The sequence below is a fragment of the Falco naumanni genome, chromosome 3 (assembly GCF_017639655.2).
Source record: "Falco naumanni isolate bFalNau1 chromosome 3, bFalNau1.pat, whole genome shotgun sequence".
Classification (NCBI taxonomy): domain Eukaryota; kingdom Metazoa; phylum Chordata; class Aves; order Falconiformes; family Falconidae; genus Falco; species Falco naumanni.
The window spans coordinates 22,906,991-22,928,174 of record NC_054056.1 but is presented as its reverse complement, the minus strand read 5'-3'; the positions used below and the strand labels follow the sequence as shown (position 1 = coordinate 22,928,174).

Genomic DNA, 21,184 nt, shown 5'->3' with positions numbered 1-21,184 from the left:
CCTGGTATCGTTATGTTTTAATTTAGCTCATAGTCTCACAAAATGCAGCCTCTTGTCATTACTTGCATTACAATAGTAGAAATGTCAGCAGTTAGGAATTGTCAAACAGGTGTTACCTAAAGGAGTTTCCTTCTGATAATCCTATGCACACATTAATGACAAGCATAAAAATGTCATGGTTGTGCCTGTTACATTTCCAGTAAAACAGGAACTCAGATGTATATAGTAACAGAAAAACTGCTGGTTCAACACATTTCACAAAGAAAACCTTTAAGGCAAAACCAGGAAAAACACACTGGAGCATGTTATATATTTCTACAGATACAAAAATTCATAAACTACTGCTGTATTCACAGTGGGATATTTGGGATTTTGCTGACTGAGTGAAATAACTACTCTGAAGAAAAGGTGAAAACATTTAGACTTTTAGAGTAGATTTAGCCAGTTCTCAGACAGGTAGCGCAAGGATAGTCAGGAGGTTTTAGGCACTGCCTTGCAAAGTCTTTGTGTGGCTGAGATAATGTACGCCACGTACGTCTTGTTGAGGAGTCAAAGGGAAGATGGTGGGAGGTTGGAAGGAAGAACTCAGGGAGGGATTAAAAAATGAGAGGTGTCCGTGGCCTCTTATGTTCTCATGGCTCCTGTGCAGTCGCTTAGTATATTCATTTTGTATTAACATCCAGTATTCAAGTGGTTAGAGTGTGTATGGCATTTATCTATTCTACCTTAGCTAAGGAAAGATTGTTTGAAATACGCCACGTGTAAACACTTCATAGTGTTTGAATGCTAATTTATATTATCATCCAAACAAATACAATCCAGTTCATCAGATCAGTGATGTTCACTAGAAAACTTTTTTTGTAGTGACTAACTTTGCATTCTAGTAATTCACTTCAGATTTCCCTGTTGAACATTTATGTTTCTCTGCATTGTGCTTGCATCCCTCTAGCCTGGAAATGCAAGACACTTCACAGTCTGTAGCAAAGTATACAAGACACCTGGAGCACAAGTAAGTTGTGGGGTTTTTTTGTGGTGTTACAGATAATAAAATTAATGCACTTTTCCAAGGTCAGAGGATATTTGTGGCAAAGCCTAGAAAAAAAATCTAATTTTGGATCTGTGCTGCAGGTGTTTTTTGTTAAGGAGGTGGAAAGCCTTTTGCAGAAGTCCTGAAGTTGGTTTCCCTTGGTCAAAACCAGACCGTCAAATGAAAGCGTTTCCTCTTTGCTTCTTACTGTGTATAATGAGACCACAAAACATAAATGTTGTACTTGGTTACAAGTCTGAAAAGTTATCTGGTAGAGTACAGTGACTTTTGCTATGATTTTGTGAATGATCAGTCTAATCCTTAAAGGTTTGAGCTAAGACTTCTGCTTAACCGAATTTCTTAGGGAAATAGAGCTCATGTAGATGACACTAGCTTGCCAACTTTTTGAGCCATTGATGTAAAAAGGCAGGCAGTGCTCCGCTGTTGCACATTTTCTGGTAGCATCCAGTTGGAAAACCAGCATGGTTTATGAGGCTTACTAATCAGCATGCGTGTGGGGCAATGCAGGTTGTAACTTGTGTTGTAACCGTTCTCAGGGAGGTGGGGGTTATTGTTTTTTGTGTTAAGGCACACAAATCCTTGGAAACCAGGTTTTGTTAGTTTTGCTGCTCACCTGTTCCTTAACGTGCAAGTTTGGAGCGTAAAATGTACCTAAATAATAAATCTTCATTCCTGAGGCAAGCCATAGTTCACAGTACCTTCTGAATGAGGAAAGTAATTTTCTCATTGACATTTTTTCAGTAACCTGCCTGGAAACACTTACTTGTACAGCAGTCAAACTCTTCATTATTTTAAATTCATCAGCTTTTTGTAATCTTCCTATAGAAATTTCAGTTGAAAAAATAAATTTGTTTGGCAGCGAATGGTACAGAGACAGCAGAGGTCTTGTTTGTCCATCTGTGGACAGGCTGACATGAGGGGATCTTAAACCTTGATACAGGGTCAGTAACATAGTTTGGGTGGTCTGGACAGAGTGATGGATGGTCCTCTTAGCCCATAATAGTATCCAAACTCAAAACATCATGGTATGCGGAGTGCTGCACATTTGGGTTATCACTAAATGACAAAAGATTTATTGTGCACTTGTTGCCAGTTGAAGGAAGCTAAAGTAACTTCTGTGTTTTCTGAATGGATGGTCAAGAGAGCTAAAGCTGATTCTTGGAATTTTTCCTTCACCATCATTATCTGCATTCATGCCATACTCTGCTGTGGTCAGTGGAAATTAACTGAAGCAGAACATCCATCTAATTTCCTGTAAAATTAATTTTATTTATACTTCCTACATGTTTTTCAGCTTCCTCCTAATCCCACTGACAACAGAAGAAATGACACAAAAGATCAACTGTTGGCTTTATGTAAAATTTTGCATCAAAATAGTGACTCACTGGAAAAAGATTTCCCACAGTCGTCACACACACACAAATATCCACTCAGGTCACAAAACCAAAAATGTTATCAAAAAGGACAAAGGAAGTTGTTATTTTCGGTTTTAAACAGTCTTGATTCATGCTTCCTGTCATTTTGCCTGGGGGGAGAGAAGCTACTATTCCTAAAAAAACAGTTAAACAGAACTGCAAGAAACTTCAAATGCTTAATCCAGATGATCGGAAATAAACCATAATGGAAATAAGTCCTCTTCTCCTGCTGTCCAAATTCTGTTTCCATGTATAAAGTTTGGGTGCTACATATCACATAATGATGTGATCTTTTTTTAACCCAAAGACAAGAAGCTGTTATTGTAAACCCTCTGATCCATGGCTTATTCTGATGATCACCATATTTCAAAAGGATCTTACATGGAACTTCTTGGTTTTTACCAAGTTGGGCTGGATAATTTCTCTGAGGTTTGCTCAGTAGGAAGCAGTGTATTTGTTCCAGTTTCATCAGCCCAGAGAGGTGCTTCCTGCCACTTTTGCAGCTGACGCCTGTGGCAGCTTGCTCCCTGGGACACCCGGAGACTGCTGAGATGTTTGTGATCGCCAACAGGGCTGCTGGAGATGCTGCACGTCTGCTTTCTGCCACTCAGTTTGCTCTCTGCGAGGCTACTGGGAGATGCTGCCTTCTTCCCAGTTATATTGCTCAAAAAGCCATGAAGTTATACAAAGCTAAAAGGTTATTTTAAGAGCTGGTGTTAGAATGGAAAAAAAGATCAATCAGCGAAATTAAAATAGCTTTTCCTTTTTTGTTTTTCATGCAATGTTAGAAATATTCTGTGTGTATGATTTTTCCTCCTTTTCATTTGCTTTTTTTTTCAGTGTTGCAAATGTACTCTATGCATGAACCAAAAGCAGGAAAGTGTTATGCTCATTCTTTTCATGTTGTTAATTTCATATTCAAGAGAGTCAGAAGGTTTTCCTGCCTCGGGCCCCTGTTCCTCCTTAAACTTCATGGTCTCTCGTACCTCCTTGGCAGACTTCAAGATCCTGGAAGTTTCTTCCCATCTGCCTGCTGCAGGCGGGAGCTGACCTAACTTTGGTCATATGGGAAGTGAGAGGGATGTCAGGACTTTTTCCATGCAAGCAGGCCAGTTGTTTCTACTCTTGTCTAAAGCCTCTTTTTCTTCTTCCACAATGTGGCATTTCCACTCCCTGTGACTTGGGAAATTGCTTTTCCCCAGATTTGTAAATTGCAATCATAGACAGTTGTCCTAAGGATAGTGTAAGGAGAAATATAGTTATTTACTCGTAGGCAGAGTTCACTGAGCGTGTTTTCTTCTTCACCTTGAATTCACGTATCGTGATCCCAGAAGGATAGAACTCATGGAATCTGTACAGATTCAGAGTTCACGCTTCAAAGCTTTCTTTATATGGTACAATGCAAAGTGATTCTCTGTGGGAACAAATTTATTGATAAATTTTGCCACCAACTAGTTTGTTTTGTCACATCCCAGGAAACATATCTATATGTATAAAATAAAAAGTTGGAGGATATACTAAAATCTGTTTAAATTTCTTTCTGACAAATATAGGGGAATTAAACGGAGCCAGTGGGTTTTCACAGATGAAAATGCTTAACAAAAAGATGAGTTCACTTGTAATTTCTTCAATGATCACAGATAGTAGTGAAGCAAAAAACACTGTTTGCTTGGATTTTAACAGTGTTTGGAAAAGCAAAGATTTTGGTATGCCTATTGCCCTTCTGCCCCTGCTCAGTCTCGTAAAACTCACATTTCTTTTCCTAGAGATTCTCTCTGCCCAAATGGGTATATCTAGTCTTCTAAAAGACTTTTAAAATAGGTAAAAAGCACATATTTTTAATAAACTTGCCTGGCACTTGAATGTAACAGACAAAAATTAACAACATAATATTACCACCTCCACCCCCCCACCCCCCGTATTATTTCAGTGCAATTGAAAAAACCCTTACGTCACTTGCAGCTTTTCAGTTCCTACTATGCTGCTTTTGGGATTGTTGAATTTAACAACCTCTTGCTAGGTGGTGCACGTCAAAAATGTCCTTTCAAGGAGATTATTGTAATTGCTGTCTTCTCCACTCTGAGCAGGGGAGGGGAAAAAAGTTTTATCACTATCCTAGCAAGGGACCTGAACGTGGAGCAATCCTGGATTTTGTTACTAAAGCTGTGATATGGTAAAATGACTGCCAGCAAACAGGTTTTTTGATGTGTTTTAAGATGTTGGCACTTCTCATCTGGGAAATGGTTTTGTGTCCTTGTTGGATGCTGTTGTTACAAAGATGTCCAGCCTAAAACAGCAGGGAGAAGATAGGTTCGCTCAGACAGCCCTACTGTGGCACACCGAGAGGCTGAAATCCTTTAAAATTTCATTAGGTGAAGTTATCTAACTACATGATTAAATTCCATAGGGAGAAAAGTGGATCCAGACAAAACTTTTCACATCTGGTCTCACTATAAATGGGTGAATTGTAAACTAGGATAGAGAAAAGAGACTATAAAGATGTGGGGAACCCTCTTTGGCAGTTGTTTAAGGAGTGTGATGCTGGGAGAGAGGGACAAGGGACAAGTTCTTGGTTTTCCTGTGTGGGTGTGTTTCAGTTCCAGCATTTCTCTCCATAGCCAGTCCATTGGAGTAACCCTTCATAACTTGGAAACCATTTTTCACCCTAAGTTAGTCAAAGGGTAAGCCTGTGCCATACCTAAATACTAAAGTAAAGGTAGGAACCAAAGGTATGCTTTAGCTCCACACCTTGGTCCTGCCTGTCATATGTCTGCGGGAGTCACAGAATCATGGAAGTTGGAAAAAACCTTTAATATCACTGAGTCCAACTGTTAACCCAACACTGCCAAGTCCACTGCTAAACCAGACCCTAGGTCCTGTCATTGGCTTTCATAGCCGTAAAACTAGGTGGCTCCGCTCTCTCTCATGTCTGACCTGCCGATCCCTGACTCCAGAAGGTGTAGTTAGAACAGTCTGGACTGAAATGTATTATTAAGCCCCCCCATCCCCCATTCTAGCTGTCTTCTAAGCCTGTAGGTAGAGCTTCACCAGACAAAGCCAGCACTAGGAGACTGGCTTGGGCTAGAAGGAATAAACCTGTCTTTTAATATTTCCAAAAAAGGGCAGTTAAGAGCTTTGAGGCCAGACAGAAGAAGCAGTAGAAATGGAGAAGTGAAACCAGCATGCACATTTTTTTCTCATGACAAGGACAGGTTGGTGACCTCCTCCATTACAGAGGAAGCTTCCTGTGTTGGCTGCCAGGCTGGTTTTTCTCTCACAGTTTTTAAATTGATGGTGATTCTGATGTCTGAAATCACTGCAGTTCTAGGTACATGACCAAAACACTTGGTTAAAAGTCAACAGATTGTGTCACTTTGGGCACACAGTCAAAAGGAAAAAAAAATCCGTGCATAACTGAAAGGCTGTGCCAGGCTCTGAAGCTAGCTATGAGCAGTTAATGGAAAATAAATTTAACCAGGCCTTAAGTTTTTCCTATACAGTCTCTATATACTCTTATTAAAAATATATGCTTCCTTTAAGAGAGAGCAGGAGAAGAGGACAACTCCAGTGTCTCCTCTTTCATGTGTATGTAGTATGGCCCCCTTGATGCTGCTTTGTAAATTGCTCTTTTTGCAGCTAGAAATTCTCACCAGTTAGAAGAACTGAGCAACTCCGCATCGGTGTGTGTTACATGTGAACGTGAGAGCAAGGCCTGCTGTTTGGTTTTATTTTATTTTTATCTGGCAGCTCATGAGGTGGTGCTGGTTTGGGGGAAGCTGCGTGTGCTGTCCAGCTGGGAGCTGGACCCACCTGCAGTGGGTGGTCCAAGAGATGTCCCATGTTCTCTGCTGCTGTGTCAGCAGGAGCAGTGCCGTCACATCACTGACGTGCCACCTCTTCTTGCCATCTGGAGGGTTTGTGTCCGCGCTCACGGTGCGTGTGGGGAGGGATGCGACTGCTTTGCCAACTGTTGACTGGCACATCTCACGTCCCAGGAGAGGGCCAAGGGGACGGTGACAGTAACCTGCCTCTTCCCTGCGCCTGCGTGCAGAGGGGGCCGAGGATGGGCCGTAGGCTGAGGGTGTTGCGCTGGCCGCCGCGGGGCTGGATGTCTGCTGTTCAGTGGCGGTTCATCAGCGTTTTATTTATGGCAGACTCTTGTCAACTCAGCTGGTTTTCTTTTTGCAGGCTGGTTCTTTGCACACTTAGCGCACAGGCAGGAGCTGGCAGAAGTTAAAAATCTCTGTAGGGCTGTCGCAGAGCTGTTCAGCTGCTGGTGGCAAAACGCCTGCTCCTGGCAGCACTACCGACAGAGCTCTGCCACCGGCGGGGTTTCCTCTGAGGGCAAATATACTTTCTTTTAATGCTTCCAGGTCCCAAGGAGACAAGTTGCTCTGCAACTCCAGTAACGTACTGTCAAAGCCGTCAGCCTTGATCTTTAAGCTGAGGTTTTGAAGTACCCCGAATGCAGCTACCCCACCAGGGTAGCAGGCTGTCTTCTCACCGTTTTCTGGTGAGGCTGTGTGGTTTTTTTACCTCCGGTACTGTTCTGCGTGGATCAAATACCAAGTGTTAGTTTCCAGTGTGTCAGGAAGTACTTCAAAATATAAACACAGGAAAAAATGCCTATAGAGAAGAAATACAGAGCTTTATGGAAGCCACATGATCATGTTTTGTTTGGAGATGGTCTGCCATGCCAACGGATTTTAATGAATATTGCATTTTGCCTTGTTCATAGAGCAGAATGAGTGTAACTCACCTACCACTTTTCTTTGTGTCTGAGACTAATCCACGCGTTTTGAGATCATAATGATGATAAATGTTCAGTAGACAGTGTGCCATCCCACTCAATTTTTTACTGTAAAATAAAAAGCTCTTTAGATTTGTACCTACTATTCTTTCAAAATAATTTAATTTGATTTATTTCACTCCAGTGCAAACCACCTTATAATAATGTTTTACTGTGTTTTAGCTAAAGGCAATAATGAAGATTTCAAGCCTGGTTTGTCAGTGAGTGACTTGCATACCAAGTCAGAATTGTAGAACAATAGGATTATTTAAACAGGAAAAGATGTGATCCTGATTTTCTTGTAGCTATTCTGAGTAAAGCTTGCCTGAGTGCAAAATATTACATAGCTCTGTATTCTTTGCACTGACATCTGATTTCTGGTGTTGTGTGATTATATAAATACATATATTGAATAAATTTCTTTTTTAAAACATTAGGTTTAGGTAGGTACCACAAATTACTTTTGATGGTGTAACTCCCCCTTTAAAATAGTTCCCATTGAAGAAAACTATTCTTAGCCCATGACATCAGGGGTGTCATACTTGCGACTTCAGATAATATATATATGCTCACGGTGCGAAGACCCTTCCTGTTTTGTTTTCAGCATTGGTTATGTTACACATTAGTATCTATTTTTCTTGTAAAACCATTTCTCTTGCATATATATTTTTTTTTGTGCATAGGAAAATGGATAGTTTGTGTGTGAAGTGGATAAAGACAGATTTTTCTTAGCCTCTGGTTTTAGAAAGCTTGTTTATTTATTTAAAAACTTGTGTTTATTTTACACCTATGGATAGCAATTATTTTTCAGCATGTATTTTTCTTTTATTAGTTAAAAACTGTGAATCAGGGTAGTCAAAATTTCTCTTGCTCCTCAGAAGCTAATCCTAGTTCTTTATGTAGAATTATAGTGACGCTTAGTTGTACTCTCAGTGTTTTCACTTGCTGTTAATAGTATTTTGTTTGTGGGATGTGAGAGATCTTTCCAGTGGTCATACTATTACTTTTTTACCCACCTATGTCATAAATTAATTAGTAATTTTAGTTAATGCCTGAGTGGCTTAGTCATATTGTAAGTATTTCAAGTAGCTGCAGGGATGACACAGCAACATTAGTAATTAACTATGCCAGCCTTTATTTTTACTCTGGCTGGTAACTCAACTAAAAATTCACGGTGATGTTGCATTTTGGCATGTGTCATCTCAGAGGCTCAGCCATTTCCCCAGCCCTGGAGTTATAAAAGCTTCAGTTAAGAGTGTCCAAAAAACTAATTGGACCTTCTCAGTTTTGTGCTTTATTTCACTGTTATCGAAGAAGAAAGCAAATGGAGAGGGCTTATCTTGCGCCTTGACTGGCATTGTGTGACATTCTGAACTTGTATTTTTTATGTATTTGTTGGCTTAAAAAGGAAATCAATCAAACGGGGTTAAGAGATTTAGGGATTTCAGCTGGGTAGGAATTTTAGCATGACTCATAACATTTCACAAAGTTAGCTTGCTAAGAAGTGTGCTTCTGTCAAACTATGGAGTACCTGGGCTTGAGGTGTAGCTGGAAGAGAAATCATTTTGACAGAAGAGCTGGTAACAGTCCAGCTCATGCCTTTTGGTGATGGCAATGGAAAGAATCATCAGTATTGATCATCTCGAGTCCTTATAGTCGGAGTTCTTGCACAGTGCCACGTCACCTTCAGCTCCTCTTTGCTGTGGAGATCCTGGATAAGCACAGAAGCAGAGGGAAATAGAGAAGTGAAGACGGAAACAGGGGAATAGCCAGCTGTTCACAGAGCATCGGTAAGTGATCGTCCTGCACGTAAACCCAGGGACCACAGTTCAGGATTTCATACTCTAGAAGTGGAGTGCTTGGAATGAGCACATCTCATCACATTAACATTTTCCAGAAAATTAAATACATGGTGTTTCTTACCAATTTTGTGTCATTTAAGGGAAATGAATTTGCTGTAAGCAGTTTTGCACGTTTGTGCAGTTACATTATAACTTTCACGTATAGAGATGCATAGTAGGAAACTGGATAAAAATATCATGCGATGTTTGCAGCTGAAGTTTCCAGAATTTATCTGCATTTTAATGGACTAATCTAGTTTTCTTAGTTCAAAAGAACAGCCCCCCTAGATATAAGCTGGCCTCATCATTTATCTGAAGGAAAGATGATTAGCCTTTATTTGCAGTTGTTTCTCTTGACTGGTGGAGGCTACCGCAGTGAAGCTTGTTTTTGTTTTATTGTGCCAGCAAGGAGTAAGTACCAAACCAGATGCTACTTTTGCTACTTTGCTACTGGCAGCTGCCCTGCTCTACTTCTGGACCTACTGCCCTGCCATTTTCCCTACATCTGCATGATGACTTGGTTTCCTTCTTCCTCCCTCTCTCACCATTCCCCTTCTTGAGATAATTGTACTTTTGTTGTTCAAGTGCTGTAATGCTGAGCACAGGAGCCAAGAGCAGGAAGATTTTTCTTGCTGCACGTCATCTGTGGCCTAACAAGTACCTGTGTGGTGGAGACAGAGTAGCAAAAGTAGCAGTTGCAGGAAGAAAATGCAGGAGCTGGAACAGAGGGAGGGAGAGGAGAGGGGATGTAGTGAAAAGACAGTGATAGAGGCTTAAGCTGTTTGGTACTAGGACAGGACGCAGGACAAGAATCTAACCACTGAAGCAGACTCCTTTTCTAGTCGTGAAGTTTGATGCAGAATTCCACTTTTTCACTACTGTTTTGCAGCCTGAAAAATAGCTCTGAGCCCCAGGTGTTTCTTGGGTATTTACTGTCTAGGGTTGGTCACTGTTAAGGATAAATGTCTGCTACTGCTCGGGAATGCTGTACTAACTCAAGTGGCAATATCTGCGACATGGCTCTAGGTTGCCTAATCCTTTTGTAATCCTATTGATGAATAAATACTGTGGGGATCAACAAGATTCCACATGTTGGCATGGCTATATTTATTCTGGTGATTGTTCCCTCCCTCCCCAAATACAAAATTATATATAACACACAGTGTCAAATAGATCGGTGAGGTCTGTACTTATTCGGAGAGGAAAAAGAGTATGTGATGATAACTCAAACAAAGCTCTAATGCCTGGGTGCAAGGAGGCTGAATTAAAGTTGCACGAGCTTTCTGCCCTTTCCTTAAGTTAATCTGATGTAGTATAATTGTCTGAAAATAGCTAAAAGCTCAGCTGTGAGCTTCTGTACACCCGGGAAGAAATGCCTATACATCAGTCTTCTCAGAAAAGTACTGAAAGCAAAATGCCAGCAATAATTGCATGAAATACTAAGTGAACGTAATTCATCATAAAGAGAAAATCAGAGACTAGCATCTATAGTTGTTTCTCCGTCTGTTTTTCTGCACCCCCTGCACTCTGGTGTATCTGTACTTTGTATCTGTGGGTGTTGTACATTTCCTACAGCATGAATAGTTCTGGAGGGTTTGGTGTCATGTGGCACAATGGTGTCTTCTCCTGCTGCTTGGCTGGTGTGAATCACATCTGTAGGTTTGGAGTACAGAACTGCAGAATTTCCAGCCCCTCTTACACACAAGCCCAGCTTGAAGAGGCAAAAGTTAGTATGGGCAGAATAAACCGAGCATCATGATCATTAAGCACTCTGATTTGAAATTACACTGATACTTTACTTGTGAGTTTAGATTTTTTTCTCCCTTTCCCTCCAACATGAAGAAATCACTTCTCTTTTAGGTGGCATTTTTGACACGTGGAGGTAAGCAGAAGGCAGCAATGTTTCAGACATCATCTGCCGCCAGGGCAGCTGCTGAACTGCTATCCTAAACCAGGTTAAATGGCAATTGGGAGGGTTTTTAAGAGTGTCGCATCTAATGCCATGTCTCTTTCAGTTTTATCTTGCCAGGGCTCAGATAGGAGCTAGGATGAAAAGCAGCACAGATACCTAAAGAAGAAGAGAGGGTCTGCATTGGCTGGAGCTGACAGGGTTTAAGTAATCACCTGCAGCTGAATTGAGACTGGGCTGGGAAGTAGGAAGTGCTGTGCTCAAGCTTCCTGTATAAATAAATGCAGCTTTCCCACAGCTACGGCATGCAAGCTGTGGCGTGCTTTTAAGATATAATGGCAGCGTGCTCTTAATAGCAGGGAGGGGATGATTTATCTGAGTGGCAGAGGGACTGGGAGACAAGTCCTGCTGCAGTCCTAAAAAGTGTGCAGCTGTCAGATAGCCGGAGAAGAGGAAGGGCGTGCGAGAGCAATCTGCCTCGGCTCCTGGTTGCGAGCTTCAGGGGTTTGTGACATCGTGGTTCTGGAGTCCGAGTGCAGCCACAGGAAAGTCACACCGCTGGCAGCGAATGCTGCTCTCCTTGCAAGGTATGTCAGAATACAGCTTTCTGCCTGTTTTTTTCCTTAAAAGCAAAGGATATCCTGAAAGCAACAGTAAAGCCAGCATTTGCCTCTAATGGAAGGAAGCAGAAAAGGCTTAGCTAAAAAGAAGGTAAGAACTGGAATGATTAAAGAACTAAAGTAAATGTTATTTGTGGTTTGACTAAAAATCAAACAGTGTAGTGCTTAGAGCTCAGGCAAAAGGAAATCTCGGAGTCCCAGCTGTCAAAGGCACAGAAAATTAAATAGACATCAAGTACTTCCCAAAAGGGTGAAATTACTTTTGTCAGTGTAACTTTTAAGGAAATATCTGTGTGAAGTGTCTGAAAATGCTGCAGTATTGGGACATACCTGTGTGGAAAGCCCTTGCTAAGATGGCATACTGTCAGTCACGTATGTGTTTTAGTTTAAATACAAGGACTCCGTTCATACTGAAAACATATTTGATTAAGCTGGAGGGAGCCCGAGTTTAAGATGTAGAGATTTCCTCCTGGTTTAAAGGCATTTCTTCTGCCAGAGTCTCATACAGCTGTTATTGGGGAGGAAAAATATGCTGATCTGTACTGGAAGTGTTAATGTACACTTGTAGTATATTCAGGGTTATGTGGTTTGTGTAAGCACATGCTAAATACAAAATACCTTTGTTCTCTAGTTTGCATTTTTAAATTTTCTTACACTAAGAACAGAAAATGGCATTTACTGGTATGTTTGCACTGCTTTCTCAGTGTAAGGCTTTCTCAGCACAAAGCTGCTTTGGTAATGAAGATGTTTCTGTCTGGTTTATTATAAAGCTCTGTATTTTCTGTAATACAAAGGCACCCTGCTTCCTAACTGTATATGACAACATCAAATGTCTTCCTTCAGAGAGCACTGTAAGTAGTAAAATATTTAGGATGACTAAAGTTAAGGAAGCATCGCAGGGTGACCTCCCATCCTCTTGGTAAATAGACACTGAATGCTTTTAACAAGTAAATTTTAGCAGAGATACAGACCGTGACTAAAATGCCCCCATGCAGCTTTCCAGCTGACTGTGAGCAGGCACAGCAGCACGGTATGTTCGGCTACTCTCAGCCTGAAGGGCAAGTGGTCTCGGTTAAGGGCAAGTGCTGGGTTTGGGATACCAATATTTATGGAAACAGAAGTTTCAAAATCCTGTCCTTAAATATTTTCCAAAACAAATATATTGACTGATTCTTGTCCTGTTTAGGACTTGCATATGCCTGTATGTGAGTGGGTGTATGGGTTGTCATAGCATGGAAGGGGCTGAAACCCTTCCCTCAGTGAACATAAGCTACGTTGGGAAAAATACAGCATATTGATAAGGGGACGGCTGCAGTTAGGCTGCTGAAAGTAATGCTTTAGGTTATGAATTGAGAAGTGTGTGTTTGCGGAGTCTAAAGCTGTGGTCAAGTGAGAGGTATTCCTTGAAGATAAACTCGAGCTATTCCAGAGCCGAGCCAGTATGACGAGAATCAGACTTTTCTCTCATGCATCTTCCTGTCTGATGGGGGCATTTAACTCAACGTGCTGTCTGCTCACACAAGGACACAGAAACCTCCCTGCATTACATGCAGGAATAGCATTGGCAACCTGGTATAGTTTCTGTTCCCCGTGCTGAACTATATCCTGCATGCTCCTCGCTGACAGTTACAGTCTTCTTTCCCACAGATGGTGACATTTTGGGGATTTTGTTTATGTGGTAGTATACTTTGGAGCAAAAGTTAATAATACAAATAGCAAACAATGTGGAGCTGTTTCTCTCTAGCTAGGTTCTTGGAATACACTGTATTCTCTAAATGCTTCGTAACCTTTGTGGAAATAAACAGCATGGAAATGATCATCTGGCCTTTCCCTTCTGGTGGAGGAGGGAAGTACGTCCTTGTCCCTATTACCATCTTAAGTTTAAAATGCAACTATAAGAAGCTGCAAGTCACTTTACAGGAAAACATGCAGCGCTAATACTTAACCCGGTTCCCAGTTCATTAGTATGCCTCTGATAATATCTATGGTATAAGTCTGAGCCCTGTGCCTGCAATCCACCCTGTCCAGATCTGTCAGTGACTTTTAATGTGAGATCTTGTGGAGTGTATTGCTTTGATGTGTAGCTCAAAAAAACTGCTGTAGGCTTGCTGTCCCTCATCTGGAGTGGGGAGCTTTCTAGAGTGTGTCTGAAACTACACAGTGCCTATAGATTGTACATATCAGATCCATAAATATCTCCTGGGCTAGTAGTACTGTGACATCTGAGACCGTAATTACAGCTCTGGGCCCATGGATGTCACAGGCAGATGTGAACAAAACATGGATACGGTGGCAGGCTGCCAGTGTCGCTCTAAACTGAGTCCATTGGACCTCCTTGCACATACCAAAGCAGACATTGCCTTTGACTTCACGAGGTTCTGCATCTGCCCTCTTCCTCCGCCTGCTTGCCAGGAGGTGGGTGCAATTCCCTCCTCTCCCTCTGGCTTCCCCATGCCAAAGCCCAGCCCTGTGTAATGCACTTGACAAATCCTCTTCATTACCCAACAGCCAGGAATAACCTCACATTCATTCCACCTCAAAATTAATCTACTTTTTGTTTGTGGAGGGGAACATGGAAGAAAATGAAAAAGAACAGATCCAAAGGGGAAAGGTAGGAATGACACTAAAGTCAGGCTCTGGGATTCTGCGTTTCTGCTGAAGCACAGCTGAGCTCCAGTGCTAGGCTATGAGCCTTCTCACTTGATAGAGAGAAGTGCAGGTCTGAGGGCCATCGCACCCTGCAAATTTACCCAGCCTTGGACAAATATTTACAGAGATGCTTGTGCCAAATAACTTTGTGCTGATCAGTAAGAAAATAGTGTTCAGTAATCTTCCTCTGTGTCTCTTGTAAATGGTTTCGGCTCAGTGGGAACTGAGTGGGCATTGCATTCATCAAGTAGATCATTGCTAGCAGATACTAAAAACTCATTAAAAAAAAAGATAGTATCTCAAATTACAAAGGACCTCATCTTTCACTTCCTGCTGAAGTGGGACTTTTCCAACTCCTCGTTTTCCAGGGAGGAGCAGAGGTGCCGAGCAGAAATTTCTGGGCTTGAGAGCATGATTAGGCTAACTGCATTGCAAACACATTTTCAAATAAAAAATGTAGCTACAGAAAAAACATTTTGTTGGTGCAGTGTCCTGGGTCTCTTTGTATGTGTTGATACTTGCATGCAATGATACATGTGTTCCCCATTTCTGGTTCCTCTTATTCTATTATAATAAAGAAAAAGTGTTGGGGGTTGCCCAAGACTTAGGTAGTTTTTTACTGTATTTCTAGGGGAATCTGCTCAACCTCCAAGGGAAAATCCGTAATCCCTAATTAGAAATTCCATTAGTTTACCTGATTCTTTGAATGACCTTGGCATCTGCAAGTACAGTTTTGATTTTGGTGGAGGTTATGCTACTCGACTGCAGGACCTACAAGCTTCCCAGTGTCTCATGTCCCTGAGTGGGTCGTATCCCTGGAGCCCCAAAGTCCTTGGTGCTGCAAGCCCAGCGATTTGGGACATGTGAATCTGGCTCCTGCTACAGGGTGGATAGCCTCTCTGAAGTAGGGCAGTCCCAGACATGCTGTAGTCAAGGGACTGTTTTTTTAAATTGTGTTTATATAAAACCTACCAAGAAATTCTGTATCTGACAGACTTCAAAGACCATAAATAAGGGCAATTGGGTGAGTCAGAGTGGGGCTACCAGAGCTGGGACTTGAGAAAGTATATTTTTTGGTGTTGGTCTGGAGCTGTTACCAGTGAAGATGGTGAAGTCAAGACATGCTGTTCATGAAAACTGCAGCCGTCATGTTGCTGTGGAAAAGTCCAGCTTGTGTGTGTGGTTTCATGCGTGCTAGAACACATCCCCTGCATGGAGCTTCCCCAGAGCCTGTTGCAGCCACAGATATCATGGGGAATTGTTCTGCATGCTTTTTGTCTGAAGGAGACACGAGAGATGCTGATTGGGAGACAAACAGTACAGAATTACCTTTTACTAGAAGGCAAAAATACCATTTTACTGTCATGCTTGTGTTTCTCCCCTTTAATTGAGAATGTCAGTATTTGCTTCTGTTGCAAGCTTTTCTGCCTTTCATTTTGTTGTAATAATGAGGAGAGGAGTGAAAATACAAGATGTGAGTCATTGCTTGAAGAGTGGACACTGCCTGGGTGTCTGACAGAAGCTTTGATATTCATGTTTGGTTATACAAACTATTGTATTTTCAGGCTGCCAGCGAGTAAGTGTGCAGATCTGAAAATGTTTCTGCTCTCTATATGTTTGCAAAAAGGAAACACCATTCCAACAGAAGAGCTGCATCTCTGTGTTCAGGGACTGAAACAGGTCCTTCAAAGCTACCTCTCCTTAGGCTTTTATGTACTGTATGGTGCTGTGGCTTAGGGGCAAATTCCTTGCTCATGTATATGTAGCTGCAAATCATTCAAAATCGCGTGCTCTAAACCCCTGTGTACATAGAAGGAAAACCACATCTCATGACAGCTAGTATATAGGATAATCATTTGCATGCAAAGAAAATTCCAGGACGTGCAGGCTGACACTGGTTATGTCTGAGCAGTAGATGGGAAAGTTCATGTGTTCTGCCTGTGCTTAATTTTGGAAGCATTCTGATGGGTGGAGGTGGGGAGATGAAGAGGGAAAACAAGCTGGTCTTCCCCCCTGTCAAAAAAAAAAAAGAAGGTTACAGAGATGTAGTCAGTGGGGAAAACTAGCTGATCCTGTGGGCTATTTACCATTGCACTCACCTGAAGCTTTTTCACAGCGGCAGACTCTTGGCTAACCACTGATCCTGGAACCCTTCCCTGTGGGGTTTGCCCGTTACAGGGCTAAGATAACATCCACGGGGCCAGCAATAACTTGCCTGCTGAAGTTCTGCACAATGGAGAGGATGCAATCCTGCACCCACCTGACCTCTTCACAGTTGCACTGATGGGTTCAGTGGTGAGGAGCCTCCATCGCAGTCTCTGGGGAGGATTTGTGGGAAAGGCAATCATGGCCTTTGCCTGGAGTGAAGTAAAAGACACATATATCTCTATCTCTATATATAGAGATATATATATAGTTTAGCCGATACTACTTTAAGGACATGTGTTTTTTGGATTGGTCAGTGTTTTTATTGCAAATACCCAAGCAGTGTACATGACTTGACCAGTTTCAACCCCCTTGTTGACTTAGCTTCCCGCATTTTGGGAGGATTGGGCCAACAAATGAAGGAAACATGCAGTTGTGGGGAGAGGAGTAGAGAAGGAGTTGGATTCTTGCCATAGCTCCTTCTCCTAATTCTTAACAATGAGGACAGAATGCCTGTTTGAGAAGCATTAGCTGTCATGGTCATAATTAAAAGACCAGTTAGCAGAAAGATATCTTTAGAAAGGTTTCTACAAGGTTGTCACCCTATAGTATGATAAGTCTATGAGTTCCTGTGTTCTAGATGCTAATTTTTCTGAGTGTTTGAGAGGTGGGGCAGCTTCTTCCACCTGCTCCTGGTTGCTTATCTTAGCACACATAAGCAAGTCCATTGGAGCTATTGGAAATACTCCCATTGGCAGGGCTTTGACTTCATGGCTAAGATCATGTAGGGACTAGCAAGCTCTTAACAGATACTAAGGCACTTGAGGCCGAAATCCTACATGTTTACAGGTTGCTGTTCTCCTTTGAAGCTATTTCTGTAGTGCAAGTTGAAATTTGGAATTGAAGTGAAGGAATGATGGATGCAAACCTCTAACTGCATTTGATATATGCTTCTGGTTTGTTTTATGTCTTGTAGTAGCATCTGGATTTCTAAGTAGTTGCAGCAAGCCCCTGAGAATCTGTGTTCCCTGTGCTTGACACTGCACAGGCAAAAACCTTCCTGGGAGAGCTTGGAGCCTAGAACACAGAGGGTGAAGGTGGATGTGGAAAGTCAGGTGGGAGAGGGCGGGGCAGCAATGAGACAACATTGTGTTGTGTGATAGTGTCGTAGCCAAGCTGCTGCAAAGCTTGTTGAATCAAGATTAAGAAAATGTTGTATTTGTTTTATATAGTTAATAAGATACAGAGCAAAACAAATCATGCTCTGTTAAAAACATTTATTTATTAAAGTGGGTATATATAGGCGATTTTAAAATCTGTAGCTGTTAGTCAGGACTAATTGTAGTCAAACCTATTATTGTTATTCCAGCATAGTTAGCAACTTCTGTTCAGTGGTGTAGAGGTGAAGCCCGTCAGAGATTACAGACGCCCCATATTCATGCCCTGATTGATGGGGTGGGCACCATGGGTCCTCTCTGTGCTGGGGCAGCAGGCAGCGTGCAGGGAATCGCCTGCAGCAGAACTCCTCCCGGGAGCTGTCTCCCAGCATGCTGGGCTCGTTGCTCTTCTCGTGTGTGGGCTGGAAAAGAGGGAGAGCAAACGTGGATATTGAGAAGACAAGCAGAGAGAAGCTCAGTCTGGGGGCTGTTACTGGAGTTTATTTCTCTTTTTCACCTCTGGAGATCTGGCCAGAGCTGGGACTCGTTCAGTGCTCTGGCCTTTCCTCATCTCCGGTTGCAGCTGGCTTTGGTGGGACTCGTTCTGGAAACTAGCAGAGGAGTGGTTTAGGGATACAGCCTGATTAGTTTAATAACCACTCGTGGGAAGCAATGGTAGTTACTTCAGTAAATGCATGTGTTTAGTTTCAAAACAACCTGCTCATGTCCGGGTCCAAACCTCTGCCAGTGCTTCTTAACGACTATTGTTTCTTGTCAAGCTCCAGTACAGTCAGTAGCTATTCACATTGCTTTCATAATGGAAAATGCTGGTATTAGTGATAGTGAGTTCCCCAAGGTCTAATCTTTAGATTTGACTCAGTCTTCGGTTCACTGAATGTCATTGTAACTAAGACTTGGAAGTTACTAGTGGGCAATGTATCCCCCCACCTTTCTAAGTCATTGAGACATATTTGGATCAAGGGCAGTTTTCCATATTTTACCTGTTTTATCTTGGTTACCTTGAACAGTGTGTTTATTCTGTAATAATGGGCAGCATATTTGACTGTAAGATTAGATAGGGGCAAATTAAAACATGATACTTACTAGTTTTATTCACTAAGCAGTCACACAAAAATTGTTATAAAAGGGAAATTAACCTATTCTTTGATTCCTGTTGATGTAAATCTAAGGTTGTGTGAAAGTGCTTTTTGATGCTTGTAGTGAACAACAACTCTAAGACCATAATCCTACAAGTTTGAAGTTTTCTTGGAATGACAGATGTGTTAAAGGTATCCTATTGCAAGCACTGAAGAAAATGCTTCTCAGATCATCCCTTCTAAAAATAAATACCTACATATGTGTTGATTGTTTTCAATAGATGGTGTTCAGTGAATTTTTCTAGTATATGGTGTTTTTGCAGAATTCAGTGGAGGATCAATTTCATTGCTTTGGTCAGCTGAGTTCTCCTCAGGCTTTTGGCAAGCTCTGCACGCGTCCCTTGGCCCGAAGAAGTTTCTTGCTGTCCCTTGCGAGGCCAGGCTTTGTCACGTCTCCACTTGCCTTGACCTGCTTGCCTTGCTGTCGGGACGCTGCTGCTTGCTCCAGCCACAGCTTTGGCTGCTCTGAGAAAGGAGCCATCTCCAGCCGGAGGAGGCTGACAGCCCAGTTTCTTGTTAGAAGAGTACATATTATGAACAAACAGATTCAGTTGGTCTCTCTGTCAAATAAAGTTTCATTGCTTTCATTTTAACAATGCATATTTACAAATACCTTGTAGAAATCCTTGGTGTCAGAACAGGCCAATGTCACAAATATTTCTGAACATGCCCTGTCTAAAATGTAAACATTCCAGCTCAAGGAGTTAACTTATCCCAAGGTTTTGTTATCTGATTAACAAAAATAAACATTTTTTCTGTGTCAAAGGCAAATTGTTACATCTGACTTCCTATTCCTGTTTCAGCTGAGACAGCTAGCCAAGTTACCAACCCATCTGACCTCCCAAAAACTCAATTCCTTTTAACTTAATAACTCCTAGTTACCCAAAGCCTTCACGTGGTCCCAAAGGAAGACCTATCATTTGCTTTTATCATTAATGTCACAAAGAGTGTGTTTTTATTTAATAGCGGTATATTACCTTTTGTTAACAGGAAGTTAAAAGCGTACCAGACTAGTTTGGGTGGGAAAATCCTTGTAGCTTGGCAGTGACAAGTACAGTGTCATTAAGAATAAAGGATGTTATTTAGATAAGCTTTAGAGTCTAATCTTAGATCTGGTAACCAATGATTGGAATTGCACTTGGTATAATTTTGTTATTTCAATGGAAACACTTGGACACGTTTGATGCCAAAATATGCAAGTTCTGTTGTCTGGCCATACTTTGCCTGTTTCACTGTATTTCATGCTGATCTTTACCTCTGTGAGTGCCAGGAGGATGAACATAAAGCTTCAGGGGAATCCCAGTACTGACAGCTTGCAGGACCAGGCGTATCGCCGTAGCCTGCTGCCTCACCATCACGCTGCTCAGGGATGCTAAGTTTGATACAGCTGGGGCATCCCAAACTGGATGCCCGCAGGCTTGCCCAGCACTCATATCCAGCAGGTCTGGTGCAGGGAGCTATGGCATTCCAGCCTGCCAGTGTTGACAGAGCTGTACGCTGAACTTTGCTGTGTCCTAGTTCAAGCACGGTTCCAGCAGAGCTGAGCAAAGGTGCACACTTCTGCATATGCATATTGCACACTTCTGCAGTGTGATGGTCTGACCTCTTTCCATGCAGAAGAGCTTACTCCCATCCTCATGGATGCAATGAATATTGCCATTATGTGGCTTCTGTCAGTACTGAAAAGAGATGAAGACCATGTTTTGATCATGTGTTTCAGTTTACTAAACAGGCTGCATTATTTCTTTTTCAGTCTTTTACGTTTTCATCTTTAAGCGATGAGAAAGCGCTTTTCCTAGCTGCCTGTTGAGCTAGGAGTAGCAGCATTTATTTCACCATTAGCTGTTAGATTTCCTTTTCTTGGACTCTGCTGCTTTTTAGGAATGGAAGAGGGGAAAGCCCACTTTTTTTTTTTTTGTTCCCCTTGCTTATTCGAAAACAGTATTGCAAGGAAAAACATAAAGGATTCCCACAATTGCAGAAGTGTCACATCTGGTTTTTTTTTTTGGGGGGGGGGAAGCAAGCTGTCTGTTATATCCAGTTAATATCCATGCTTTTTGTGCAAAAAACCTCCCTGAGGACATATTGATGTAGGGTTGCTAGAAGTTACCATGAAGAACTGGTGTTCTAAAATCTCCAAGTTATTCACACCTCACAGTATTACAGTACAGTAGAGATGTTACCCAACAAGTGAACTGTCAAAGACTTGTGGGGACCCATTTACCTGTGCCCTAATGATATTTTGATTGATTAGAATGATTTGAAATTACTGGGTGCATGTGAAATTTGGGAACCTGTTCAGTGAGTTTTAGGCATCCTAAAGTGCTGCTATAAAAATGCCTGTCAGGAAGCTGGGTGATATTAATTAGTGCAGTCTGTCCCTTACTTTTTTTGTATGCAAGAGGCTTCCCACCCACTACATTCCTTTCAAAGTATTCGATATATTTATTTTTT

At 41.8% G+C, this 21,184-nt stretch overlaps 1 protein-coding gene across 3 annotated transcripts in view; it reads left to right on the top strand.

Annotated features, from left to right (window-relative positions):
• Positions 1-21,184, top strand: part of RNF144B (ring finger protein 144B) — a 99,790-nt gene that overhangs the window by 34,141 nt on the left and 44,465 nt on the right. Inside the window, exon 1 of one of the 3 annotated variants that reach the window (XM_040586424.1) lies at positions 11,103-11,589. The exons of 1 other annotated variant lie outside the window; for it this stretch is intronic. The gene's annotated coding sequence lies outside the window, so the exon portion shown is untranslated. Of the gene's footprint in view, positions 1-11,102; positions 11,590-11,610; positions 11,714-21,184 lie in introns of those variants that run through there. One more of the 3 variants, XM_040586425.1, reaches the window with a different exon arrangement.